The following is a 548-nucleotide window of genomic DNA, read 5'->3' on the forward strand; positions in this document are numbered from 1 at the left end:
CATTTAACTCATTCACTGCATCCCACTTCAGGCAGTCACTGCATCCCATTTCCATCAGTCACTGCATCCCTATTCACACAGTCACTGCATCCCAGTTCACAGAGCCACTGCACCCCATTTCACACAGCCACTGCATCGCATTTCACGCAGTCATTGCATCCCATTTCACTCAGTCACTACATCACATTTCACTCAGTCACTGCATCACATTTCAGTCAGTAACTGCATCCCAATTCACTCTATCACTGCATCTCCTTCAGCAGAGTCACAGCATCCCATTTCCATCAGTCACTGGTTCCCGTATCTCACAGATGCTGCATTCAATTTCCGACACTCACAGTATCCCATTTCCCATAGACACAGCATCTCCTTTCCCACAGTGTCTGCATCTCATTTCAATCAGTGATTGCATCCTACTTCCCAAAAATAGTGCATCCCATTTCGCTCAGTCACTGCATCTCATTTCACTCGGTCACTGCATCCCATTTCCCTCAGTTACTGCATCCCATTTCCCTCAGTCACTGCATCTCATTTCCGTCAGTTACTGC

This window comes from Stegostoma tigrinum, unplaced genomic scaffold, assembly GCF_030684315.1.
Source record: "Stegostoma tigrinum isolate sSteTig4 unplaced genomic scaffold, sSteTig4.hap1 scaffold_185, whole genome shotgun sequence".
NCBI classification, from domain to species: Eukaryota; Metazoa; Chordata; class Chondrichthyes; order Orectolobiformes; family Stegostomatidae; genus Stegostoma; species Stegostoma tigrinum.